This window comes from Dreissena polymorpha, chromosome 8 (genome assembly GCF_020536995.1).
Source record: "Dreissena polymorpha isolate Duluth1 chromosome 8, UMN_Dpol_1.0, whole genome shotgun sequence".
In the NCBI taxonomy this organism is placed as follows: Eukaryota; Metazoa; Mollusca; class Bivalvia; order Myida; family Dreissenidae; genus Dreissena; species Dreissena polymorpha.
Window position 1 is genome coordinate 100,973,552 of NC_068362.1, and position 12,975 is coordinate 100,986,526.

Consider the following 12,975-nt stretch of genomic DNA (forward strand, 5'->3'; position numbering starts at 1 on the left):
GGTAAGTCTTATATTTTGTTTTGATTTTTTTTTCAAATCATCAAATAAGATATTAAGATCATCTGCCATGAAATGCTTATGTATATGTTGTAAATAACTATAGGATTTTACACCCATGTCTCATTATTTTTAATTTTATGTTAAACTTTTATTTGTTTATATCCGTATCCGAATAGTTACTGTCCGGATTTGACACTTAAAAAACTATACATAGAAGTAATATGCGCATTTAACTCAATACGGTTACGTTTTTTTTAAATGTCAACGAAAATTTAGTGTTGAGAAAGTTTATTGATGTAAGGAAGACTGGTCTTAGCGATGGAATTCTTTCACGGGAAATATCGATCACTCGTCGCGGTTATGTAATCCATTCACATTTTGCACAGCGGTTAGAGTTGCGCCCCATTTGAAAAGTTTTGTTTACTTTCTACGCAACAATGTCCGGCGAAAATAAATGGCCGAAAATGAAAGGCTCCACAATATCAAAAGATATTTCCAGCGAAAATAAAAGGCACTGGCTATTGGGAACGGCACCTAAAATCGTTCGGTAGATATCGAGATTGGGAAAGGTCCGGTGCTAAAATTGGGAAGCCTCCGGTAGGCTTTGGGAAAGGTACCGTTCCCCGGTACTAGTAAAAGAAGGAAAAAAAACGCTGCTGTGAATGCAGTCATCTCCCATATCACTAGTTAATCATAAAGTTATAAATACTCAGTTCTCTGGCTAGTTATGATAAATGATGAATTATTATTTACATGAAATCGGATAAACAGAGACCCGCTATAGTTACCTACTATTGACCTTCAGCCTTCCCTTCATCACATGACCTTGGGTGTTGTATTTTCACATTAGATAAATCTCTTTAGATGAAGGACAATGCTCTTATAGAAAAAACACAGAAAAAAAGATAAATTATGTACAAGTGCTTGTTGTCAGGATTTATTATGTCTACAAGCTTTTTGTGACCTTAAATCTCTCTCTTAATGATCACCCTGAGTCTGGCTCTGGGAAAATGGGGCGCCATTAATTTTTGTTTGTTTTGTTGCTTTTTGTTTGTTTAGAGGAAGTCTCTACTTGACAAAACCCAGTCTAGACAGAAAGTGTCGTCCCTGATTAGCCTTATGGGGACTGCACAGACCAATCTGAGACAACACTTTATGCCCGGGCATTAAACCTTTGCATGCTGGGAAATTTGTCGTCTGCTTAAATGTTGTCTGCTAAATTTTTAAAAATTAGCATTTTCTTCGATTTTTTTTTTAAAGAATACTATCACAATAGCAAACAGTTTGGATCCTAATGAGACGGTTTTGTGGCGTCTCATCTGGATCCAAACTGTTTGCAAAGGCCTTTAAAATTCGGTTCCAGGGCTGAAAGGGTTAAACCTAGTTTTCTCAGAGTGCGACGCAAATAAAATGTTTCACCCATTATATGAAACTATTTATGAACCATATGATATATTAATTTTCCTTTAGTATATATTATATTTTAGAAAAGAGATCAATTGTTGATTAATATATAAATAATTTAAAACAGCTGACCAAAACAGGGCTTCCCCTGGCTCAAAAATTTCTTTAGCCAACATTTTAGCCAATTGGATTTTTTTGTAGCCAAATTTTAGAAAACTGTAGCCAAAGTTTTAGCCAAGCATTTGGGACCGCCTCGTGAAAGTCTATGGGTATAAGAACACAAATAAGTACAATATGAAGCTTAAATATATTTATTACTATAATCATCCTTTTAAAATATTGTACATAACAGAATATCAGTTTATAACAAAAACATTTATAGATATGTATACATCTAGGTATACATACATCAATGTAATAATCATACTTTTATTCTACATAACAGAATATCAGTTTATACATACATCATAAGCACATGTTCAGTTCACATTGTTTACAAAATAAGCACATTTTCATTACATTAAAGATATTCATTCATGAGCACATATTTCAATCTTTGCAAAACATAACAGTTGATCAAGACTAAAGATGCTTTATTTTCAAAGCCTCTCACTTCATATTGTTAAACAGTTATATTTGGTCATTTGGATATGATATACATCAGCTTTGACAGTTGCTGTTGTTAAAACATTTTCTGTAAATGTAGGATGATTTCTAGGCTCAAATAAATGAATGTTTTTCACGCATATTTCTTGTCAGAAAGGCCCAGATAATTGCCACCATCCATTCTAGTTGCCTGAAATATGATAAAATATAGTTTTACAAACTATCAACACGAAACAAACACATAAATGTCCGCATCTTAAAATGTCTGAATTTTTAACATATCCGAAATATATTACAACGAGTGAATGGTATCCTTTTTATTTCCGAAATTGTTGGTTTCTTAATCAAACTTTACCTTTCCCAAAATATTAAAATAATGAAACTATTAAACAGAAATGCTCTCAAATTCCTGTTGAAACAAGATTTCATGTGTTTTTGTGAAGAAATAGTTTTTTAGCCGGATTTTTTTCGAAAAAATCTCGGCTTATAGATTGATGTTGTCGGGCGGGCGGGCGGGGGGGGGCGGGCGGGCGGGCGGCGTGCTCGAAAATGTTAAAGTTCTTATTTCATGGTATAACTTTGGTATGCTTGGACCTAGAGTCTTCAAACTTGACATGAAGGTTGGCCAGGATTAACAGATGACCACTGGTCATTTCAAGGTCATTCATTTGAAGGTCAAGGTCACTGTGACCTTCAATATAAAAAATGTTAAAGTTGTTATAACTTTGGTATGTTTGGACCTAGAGTCTTGAAACTTGACATGAAGGTTGGCCATAACTAGTTAGTAACCACTGGTCATTTCAAGGTCATTCATTTGAAGGTCAAGGTCACTGTGACCTTGAATGTAAAAATGTTAAAGTTCTTATTTCATGGTATAACTTTGGTATGCTTGAACCTAGAGTCTTCAAACTTGACATGAAGGTTGGCCAGGATTAACAGATGACCACTGGTCATTTCAAGGTCATTCATTTGAAGGTGAAGGTCACTGTGACCTTCAATATAAAAATGTTAAAGTTGTTATAACTTTGGTATGCTTGGACCTAGAGTCTTGAAACTTGACATGAAGGTTGGCCAGAACTAGTAAGTAACCACTGGACATTTCAAGGTCATTCATTTGAAGGTCAAGGTCACTGTGACCTTGAATGTAAAAATGTTAAAGTTGTTATAACTTTGGTATGCTTGGACCTAGAGTCTTGAAACTTGACATGAAGGTTGGCCAGAACTAGTAAGTAACCACTGGACATTTCAAGGTCATTCATTTGAAGGTCAAGGTCACTGTGACCTTGAATGTAAAAATGTTAAAGTTCTTATTTCATGTTATAACTTTGGTATGCTTGTACCTAGAGTCTTCAAACTTGAAATAAAGATTGGCCAGTACTAGAAGATGACCACTGGTCATTTCAATGTCATTCATTTGAAGGTCAAGGTCACTGTGACCTTAAATGTTAAAATGTTAAAATTGTTATAACTTTGGTATGCTTGGACATAGAGTCTTCAAACTTGACATGAAGGTTTGCAAGCACACTTAGATGACCACTGGTCATTTCAAGGTCATTCATTCTAAGGTCAAGGTCACTGTGAACTTGAATGTAAAAATGTTAAAGTTCTTATAACTTTGGTAGGTAAAAATGTTAAAGTTCTTATTCCATGTTATAACTTTGGTATGCTTGTACCTAGAGTCTTCAAACTTGACATAAAGGTTGGCCAGTACTAGAAGATCACCACTGCTCATTTCAATGTCATTCATTTGAAGGTCAAGGTCACTGTGACCTTCAATGTTAAAATGTTAAAATTTTTATATGCATTCAAAACATAACACAAGGTTTGCTCATGCCTTGAAAAGTACTTACATTTCATTTTGACCTTTGAACAATATTTCAGTAATTTAAGTATTGCATTGACAAAAACACGAAAGGTACTTTCCTGTCATTTAAATCAAAAATCCGGCTTCAATGCGGTCATCTCCGACCGCGGAACTCTTGTTGTTTAATGCTTTTGCCAGGCCCGTGGTATTGACATAATGTTCGATAACACCTTTTGTTTTCACACCAGCAAGCGTTCTATACATAGATGGTGACGTCACTGCCAGTACACAATGCACCAGCAAGTTTCCTTTGTTTCGATGACCGGTTCTGACCGGTGTTGCTGCAGACTGCGTATCAAATTTTCTGGTTAATAACACGATGATGTATTGACGCACAGTCAACGGTTTAAAGAGTTTACTGTCTGTGATGGTACTTGACAGGCAAAAAACGTTTCGCCGAGCATTTTCGCCAACCGAAAATTTTATTCGCCGAATTTTAAAAACGTTTCGCCGAGCATTTTCGCCAACCGAGAATTGTATTCGCCGAATTTGCGAAATTTTCGCCAACGGCGAATTTGGCGAACGACTGCGGAAGCCCTGCCAAAATATTTCCGGAGTTTTAAAGTAAACTTTGTTCACATAAATTAATTTTTATGCCCCCCTTTGAAGAAGAGGGGGTATATTGCTTTGCTCATGTCGGTCTGTCTGTCGGTCGGTCCGTCCACCAGGTGGTTGTCAGACGATAACTCAAGAACGCTTGGGCCTAGGATCATGAATTTTCATAGGTACATTGATCATGACTCGCAGATGACCCCTATTGATTTTGAGGTCACTAGGTCAAAGGTCAAGGTCACAGTGACCCGAAATAGTAAAATGGTTTCCGGATGATAACTCAAGAACGCTTAGGCCTAGGATCATGAAACTTGATAGGTAGATTGATCAGGACTCGCAGATGACCCTTATTGATTTTGAGGTCACTAGGTCAAAGGTCAAGGTCACAGTGACCCGAAATAGTAAAATGGTTTCCGGATGATAACTAAAGAACGCTTAGGCCTAGGATCATGAAACTTGATAGGTAGATTGATCATGACTGGCAGATGACCCCTATTGATTTTCAGGTCACAAAAAACATATTTACAAAATGGCTGTCACTACAACTAAGAGCCCATATGGGGGGCATGCATGTTTTACAAACAGCCCTTGTTAAATGCAAATTCTGATTGATATTGACAAAAATGTGCTCAAAATACTCATTAGCACAAACATCGGACATTTTTCTCAAGTATCACATGAATTTCAGCATATGTTTATATTTAAAGATTTGATGAAATAGGTGTCCAATCGGTACAAGGGTAATCCAACACGCGTAAATAACTTAATGTGGTGTGCGCGCACCGTGTACAGTTAATGTTCTGTTACAAATTGTAGCCTGAAATAAATACATGTATATGCCCATGATATTTTCGTGTCAAGTCTTTGTTTGGACATAAAGCGCGCGAAAATAGGCCTGAGTGTATTTATTTATACACAAAAACTGCATAGCGCAGAAAACAACGTAACAGCTTCGTATTGAATTTCCATTTAAGTATCGGGGTATCTTGCAAATGATTTATACATTTCCTTGAATAAAATAAAAGAAATAAACGCTGTATCATTATACTTTTTTAGTTCGTTAAATATTGCAACAATTATTGTACTGTATCTGATTGCACACAAAGTGCCGTGTACAGTTCATGAATATTCTTTTATAACAACCAATTAACAGCGTCATCTATATTTAGATTTTATGCAATATGTACAAGTCATTTTCTGGAAATTAGGAGAAAGTAAAAGTGATTTTTCGAAAATAAACCAACGTTTTTTTTCCATTTAATTTGTCATAATTATTTATATTTTATGTTGTCTGTGTATGTTTGTTTGGTTCTCATTTATTTTATGAAAATTAATATGGTAATGATAAATGTTTAAAGCAAGTCCCGTTTCCGAGATTATTTACGAGAATTACTTCGATATATTTACTGACATATAAAATCATGGTTTTGACAGACAACAAGTGCTTATCTAAAGTTGGTGTTTTTGTAATACACAGGATATTGGATTATCGCTGCTTGATTGAGCAATAAAACAAAGACGCAGTCTGCGGTTTTCAGTAGGCCTTTTGTACTGTCCAACATAATAATTAATCATGCATGTGCTTATCTAACATTTAGGGATAAAACACACAGGATACTGGACACTTTGGGCTTGTTTGGGCCATAAAACGCAATCGCGGTGGCTATTTTCAGTAGCACATGTGTCCAGAAACTAACGAGTTTGGGTAATAAAGCACAGAAATTATGATAGTTAAACTGCATGGTCCAGTCTGAAATGAAACAAAATGCCGACAAATCAAAAGATTAATCGCCGAATGTTTCAGTATACAATTCAATATATTAAGGTGGGGTTCTCACTGCATTTCCTGTTGCATTGACGCATACGCTTGTTTTACTTGTTATATCCTCGTATTATTTATTAGAATACAGACTTAAAATTTATATGGTTGGAAGGAGAATTTATTTTCTCTACATTATTTACATTGACACAAATGATGTGAAATGCAAGCAACTAAGTGAAAATTAAGCCTAAACAAGACAGGTGTAACAGTTGAGAATTTTTCCATTATTTTCCCAATAACCCTATTGAGATGGTGTAGTCAGGCTTATCAGCTGTATATGGAGTCACTGTTATCAGAACAGCAGGACTGGTATTGGCCTGGAGTGGCAGATCAGATAAGAAGTCTATCAGGGAAAGGGTTAAAACCTAAAACTAAAAGTGAGCTTAAATGAAATATGAGCAGAAACATTAATAGGACTGTAACGATACATTTGAATATTCAAATCACTCGAATACTGCTGTGGACGAATCGTATTCGTTATATGCCACCTCCCGAACTGAATATTTGACAAATACAAACAATGTGGTTTCGAGTTTGAAAGTTTAATCATCTTATCTTACCTTACAAATGAAGGTTCATACAATAAACCCGTATATTTAAATGTTCTTCTCCTTATTCCGGAGTTTTTCATCATGTTTACCCCACCCTCTATGTTACACAGTGAGATTATCAACAAAAATGGCAGGCACAGGTTAAATATTTACGTCATTGAATTGAAAAATCTTTCAATGGATGTTTAATGTTTATTTAGGTAAATATGAGTGATTTGATGCTTAAACATACACACAAAGGATTAGCAGATGGAATATCTTTTTTGTTTATCTTTGCGACAATGATTGTGCAATGTGAATGGGTACTGTCAATAATGTGTCAACTGCTGACTCTTAATTATTCTACGCAAGGATTTTATTGGTACTACTCATGTTTTCTCAAAAGTTTCAAAACTCAATGTTTTAGCAGTTGTAGTCAGTGTTTTGTTATTTCAAAGCGTTATATTAGATATTTTCAGTATGCAATGATACTCATTATCAAATTGACAAATACTCATACTATATAATGTCATGTCAATTTTTCAGTATTACTTTTGTTCATTGGAATTCATATTCGCGAAAAAATATTCGTATTCGCCACCTGTATTCTTGATACGTGTCATATTCCTCACCTAGTGTATTTGTTACAGCCCTTTAAATTACGTCGTATTTTTATTAACATTCATGAAATATTTCTGCACATCGCGCCGAACACTTCCACCTATGGGAGTAAATAACTCAATAATGTTTACTGTCAAACCGATACACATTCTGCAATTCAGATCGTTGTTTTCGGGTATTAACAGTTCATGTTGATCAAATTTATGCTTAATAGTGCTTTTTAATTGATTTGTTTATCTTTCCCTTCCTGAAAAAGTGTGTAAACTTCAAATTTAATGCGTATACAACGCAGCAGCATTATTGACATCGTATAATTCACTTTAACAAGTGCATGTTCTGTTAAAAAAAGTGAGTTTTTTCTGCATGTTTTCTCAAATAACACACTTTTTGAGTATATTAAGTGTACTTAAGTGCACTAATATGCTTCAGTTTTATTTGTTCTCTAAAAATACTAACTTAACAAAGAACTTCAAGTGTATGTAAGTGCATTTATATGCATTAATTTGACTTAAAACAACATGATGAAAACTGCACTCAAATGTATTATTCTAATGCATTAATACACTCAAGTGTATTTTTTTATACCAAAAAAATTCGCTTTAGTGTATTTTTGAGAGTATTAGTGCACTTAAAATTCAATCAAGAGTATTTTATAAACCTCAAGTGTATTCAAATGTGCATTATTGAAAAACCTACGCTCTAGTGTATTTTTAAGCGTATTAGTGCCCTTAAAATTCACTCAAATGTATTTGTTAAATACACTTATGTGTATCTTTGAAAGATGGGTATTTTAAAAATAAATTCATTTGGATATTAAAAGTGAACAGTTTAAATATGAACTGAAACAATGACAGCAAATAAACTTTGTAAATAAATATATTTATAAACATTAAATATTATTTCTATATTAAAGTTTCTCTGCTGATGGCCACAGGTTGTTTCCAAATAAAATCATTACATACAATCAGTCATTTTTAACAGCATGGCCCCCTGTCCCTATACTTTTTGGGTTACACTGTTCCTTATAAAGAATGCATTCAAATAACATGCCAATAATGTACATTTTCAAACAGTATCACAAAAATAGCAATGCAAAATCAAATATGTTGAAAGACATTGGGTTTAAAGTATGAACAAATATGAAAGACATAGCTTACCAACTTGTCAAATAGCAAAAAAATATAAACGTTTCTTTCTCAATCCTAACAAGGTTTTGAATGTTGTAACAAATAATATTTTTTACCAAACTTGTAATGTGGTGCACAGCAAATGTAAGTTTCTCGAGTTTATATAAAAATATATATCATCAAAGATAAAAGAGCTATTTCATTATAATTATTAAAGTTATAAGCACTATAATTATGAACGTGGAAGCACATTTACAGTACAGCCAACGCGGAACAAACATATTTCACGATCCGAGGCGGCAAGGTGAAACGAGTCGATGCCGCGTCAGTCGTTGAAGCCGCGTGAGTATGCGGCGGCAAGTCGCATTTCAACGGGAAGCTTTGCATCTGTCCGCCGAGGCCTGGCGAGATCCGCGACATGATGCCGAGTCGATGCTTATCATGAAATAAAAAATCTTTTTAAAATTATTAGTTACATGTAGTGAACACATTTTGAAAGAACTATTATAATAATAATTAAAATCATAATAAATTTATTGTGCACGGATTGTTTTAGCATATACATGTAAGCAAAGTTAATGTGTCTGGCCAATTAAGTTTGTTTCCCGCCCGTAGTGTATGTATTTCACACATAAACAAGGTCACGTTATTATGTTTTTGCACATACAAGTGGTCAAGGCTCCAGCATATGGTGGATTTATAAATAAATTGCATGTTGATTGTGCTATTATATTTAAGCTGAGAAAATAAGCAGTTTGAAGCTACATCAATAATCAAGATGGTGAAGACGTATTTGTTGTTTTGTTAATTATCAGCTTATTATAACTATTGTTTGAATATGCGTGTATAAACACGTTTTATTAAGTTCATATTATACAGTTAATATCGCTACTTATTACCCGATAATCCCGTATATTCCAGTTTTAAAGCAAATGCTGGTAAATATTTACGATACACAAACATTCTCCATACTTTCTTAAGTATCAAATACATTTTGGCATTTGTTACTATTTAAAGAGATGATGAAATAACGTCTAATTGTGGCTTTTTTTTCCCACTGAACATGTGATTTACGCCTGACGTGATGTTCATGTATTTATACAACACAAAATACACCCACACTTTCCAAACGACGTTCTTCATGCCTGCATAATTTTTCGCGCGCTTTTTATGAAACAAAGGATATTTTAGCACTGTTTATTTGACGCTAGAACTTGCCAGGTCGCGTTAGCATTAAAATTCGGAAGTGTGTTTCGGATTACAAATTTAATAAAGATAATTTGATAATCGAACAAAACATTAACAGTTGCGCGTAATTAATTCAACGATAATTTGTTTAAGCGCATAACGTGTCATATCGCTTATTAAAACGTGAAAATAATAATTATGAAACCTGCGTATATCTTGGTTTCTACGCTACACATACATGTACATGTTGTATGTACATGTAGGTGGATATCTTTTCACTCCATACGCCGCGTACGTATGCGGCGGATTTACTCCGCGAAAGTACGCGAGGTTATTACAGACTCGGAGTCGTTGCGCGGATCGATGCCGAGTGCCACGGCGATATGCCGCGTGAACACACGATTCAGCCGCCGCGTACTAATAATCTGGCCGTGGTGTAGCCGCAGATTGTGTTTGTGCCGCGTTGGCTGTACTGTAAGATCCAAACAATTTTCTGAACTTGGAACTTTATACAACTATTTACACAAAAATTGAATCAGCTTAACTATCAAGGGGACATTTTATTAACGACTAGAACAGTATTTTTGAATATTTTGGAAAAAAAAGAGAAATAAAAAGAGAACTTTATTACATGATTTCTTAAACACACATCTTTTTGTTAAAATAATCTGCAATCATAACTATAAAAAGTTCGCTGGGGCACTTCGCAGGCTTGGGGAAATCTTTGAAGTAAAATATTTATTTATAAAAATGAACACGATTGTCCTACTATGTGCATGCTTACTGGCGATAATCAATTTTTAACAGTACTTTAGTGAAGAAAATATTAATTGAAACTTGAAAGTTTGAACCCTATAATTTTTGGGCATTTTACCTTTTTTATGTCCCCCACCACTATTATAAGTGGGGGACATATTGTTTTTGCCCTGTCTGTCTGTCTGTCTGTCTGTCCGTCCGTCCGGCCGTCCGTCCGTCCGTACCTGCGTCCGTCCGTCCGTTTGTCTGTCTATCCACCAGATGGTTTACGGATGATAACTCAAGAACGCTTAGGCCTAGGATCATGGAACTTCATAGGTACATTGATCATGACTCGCAGATGACCCCTATTGATTTTCAGGTCACTAGGTCAAAGGTCAAGGTCACAGTGACCCGAAATAGTAAAATGGTTTCCGGATGATAACTCAAGAACGCTTTTGCCTAGGATCATGAAACTTCATAGGTACATTGATCATGACTCGCAGATGACCCCTATATATGTTCAGATCACTAGGTCAAAGGTCAAGGTCATGGTGACCGAAATAGTAAATTGGTTTCTGGATGATAACTCAAGAACGCTTATGCCTAGGATCATGAAACTTCATAGGTACATTGATCATGACTCACAGATTACCCCTATTGAGTTTCAGGTCACTAGGTCAAAAGTCAAGGTCATGGTGACCTGAAATTGTAAAAATGGTTTCTGGATGATTACTCAAGAACGCTTACGCCTAGGATCATAAACATTCATAGGTACATTGATCATGACTCGCAGATGACCCCTATTGATTTTTAGGTCACTAGGTGAAAGGTCAAGGTCACAATGACAGAAAACGTATTCACTCAATGGCTGCCACTACAACTGACAGCCCATATGGGGGGCATGCATGTTTTACAAACAGCCCTTGTTTATTTTTCACTCTACACATATTTTAAAATGTCATTTTTGTCTAAATAGGAGACATTACTACAATTTTGATGAAAACAGAAACAAAATATAGAGGTGCGCATTAGCTCACATGCCTGGTTACTGCACTTGTAAACATGAACATGCACATGAACAAAAAAGTCACGCAGATGGATGGAAAAGTGCAAATCTATATACCCCATATTAAGCCCAAGAAGCGTTAATTTATTGTCCATGTATGTTTATATTTAACACTTTATTCTTGTTTGAAGCATTACATAATATCACTTACTATTCCTTAGTATGTACATGTATTAATTTTTTATTTCAGCCAGTGCAGGAAAGTGACCCAGATTTCGGAGCTGACCAACTCGCAGCCAACTGGCCTGAAGGGGCTGTCAGTGGAGCTGGAAACTGTCCTGGGGGAAATTAAAACCCTGCAAATCAGTCAGGAGGCCAGCATTCAGTCATTGCAGAGAACATACAAGGAACATAGTGCAGTTATGATAGAACAAATGCGTGGCAATTTAAATACTTACATAGATGAATGTGATAATAGTTTTGTGGGTACATCAGGCGGAAATGAGCAATATTTAAAAGAAGAGATGTGTAGGAGTGTTCTCTCTATCGTGAATGAATTTGATATTACTACAAAGGAACTTAACGAGATGAAAGATGAAGTTATAAGCATTAAAGGGTCAGTTACAAGTTCTATTCATAAATGCACCACTCTTCACAATGACTTGTCACAATTCCCTGAAATTGTTCAGAAAATTGGAGATAATAAGGAGCTCTGTCTTATAGCCAGCATAAAATGTAAGCATATAATACAGCAGGCATTAACTCTGCTAGGAAAGTCAGGCAAGGCGTTTAACGTCCAGCGGAAGTCTGTGCACAATGTGAGAATACCAGGTGATAAATATTCATGTAACATCACAGGCATATGTGCTCTCCCAGATGAGCAGGTCCTGGTCGCAGACTACAATAATAAGAGAGTCAAGCTTCTAAACCAGCAGTACAAGGTGGTGAATCACTGGGATGTGAATGCTTGGCCATTTGACATATGTTTGATCACACCCAGTGAGGTTGCAGTGGCTGTGAATGTGAATAATACCAACATAAATGAGGTCCAGTTTATCACTGTCAACCAGGGAAAGCTTGTTCCTGGCAGGAAGTTTCAGTTACAATATCAATGTACAGGTATTGCCCATCACCAAGAAGACCTTTTTGTCATCTGTGGTGTAGAACTGTTCAAATACTCACTGAATGGCAAACTGATCCGCATACTCTATAATTTTGATTATACAGGTAAGAATCATGGTGAATCCATTCTGATAACATTTGTATTATGTACAGGGATTTGTCTAGCCATTGTGGGAAAAGGAGTCTAGTCAAATTGTGTTATTTTAAATCCATACAATGACAAATTTGGGAATTTTTATTGACTCAATGAACCGAATTGGGATTTATTTTTTTAATCAACAGATATTGACCCATTAGGCCTTTATCTTTTTATTTTGAAAAAAAAATCATATAATTTATAGTTATATACTTTGTGAGATGATAATTAAATAAAATTCAGATGTAATAGCAGAAAA